A 1,024-nucleotide genomic window follows, 5' to 3' on the forward strand; every position below is an offset into this window, starting at 1 on the left:
TGTGCAAAGGTAACTATGGTTTCGGGTTCATCTTGACAAAAGAAAACGAAAATGTTTTATGCTCCAAGACGATCAGAATCGAAATGGCAGAGTTATGTTCAAATGTTCAATAAAGTGTTCAATCGCCCCTAGCGGCCAAACGGTGCGTCGGAGGTCAATTCTGACGGCAGTTTTTGCCCTAAACTCAACCCGAAGGGTTGGAGAGTCGCATCTCGCCGAGACGAACAAAACGCATCCCTCGAACGTTCAATTTGAACCAATTTGGCCATGGCAATCCGCCCATCGTTATTTGAGGGCTAATAACTTCTCCATTTCGACTCTGATCGGCTCTGAGCATAAGACATTTCCTTTTTAATTTTACAAGAGGAATCTTAATCAGGGATAACATTTTTAATTTGATAGCTTTTTAAAAATCTAGATACTTCATTGGAAGACAAAATAATAGTTTCAGTCGTAGAATGACTAGAAGTCATTTCATCGTACAAAAAGACATCTTAAAGGTTTCTTAAGCTTACAACTTATTTTCTTAACAGCCAAGTACTTGCAAGAGACCGAACAATATTAGAGCCACAGTCGCAACTTAGTGTAGGATAAGCCGTTCAAAAGCAGAACGAGATATATGATTCTCCCCAGGCTAAAAAAACCATGGGGACGACCATGGTAAAATTTTCACCATGGTTCTCCATGGTTATCCATGGTGTGCACTTCAGATTTATGATGGTATTATGGTCATGGTGAAACCATGGGGACCAATCCACATGGAAACCATGGTTAAAGATTGCTCTATGATTGCGGAGATTATGGTTGACATGGTGTTACCATGGTCCACTACGTGCCTCTGGTGCATCGAGATAACCATGGTCTTGTAATAACTATGGTCTTTTGTAATAACCATGGTCTTGTAATAACCATGGTCTTGTAATAACCATGGTCTTTTGTAATAACCATGGTCTTGTAATAAGCATGGTCTTTTGTTCTAATCATGGTCTTGTAATAACCATGGTCTTGTAATAACCATGGTCTT

The 1,024-nt window shown here is 39.7% G+C and overlaps 1 protein-coding gene across 1 annotated transcript in view; it reads left to right on the forward strand.

Annotated features, from left to right (window-relative positions):
- Positions 1–1,024, forward strand: part of LOC113204345 (uncharacterized) — a 244,822-nt gene that overhangs the window by 1,077 nt on the left and 242,721 nt on the right. The window lies entirely within an intron of this gene.

The sequence above is a fragment of the Frankliniella occidentalis genome, unplaced genomic scaffold (genome assembly GCF_000697945.3).
Source record: "Frankliniella occidentalis isolate FOCC.00 unplaced genomic scaffold, Focc_3.1 Scaffold73, whole genome shotgun sequence".
Lineage (NCBI taxonomy): Eukaryota > Metazoa > Arthropoda > Insecta > Thysanoptera > Thripidae > Frankliniella > Frankliniella occidentalis.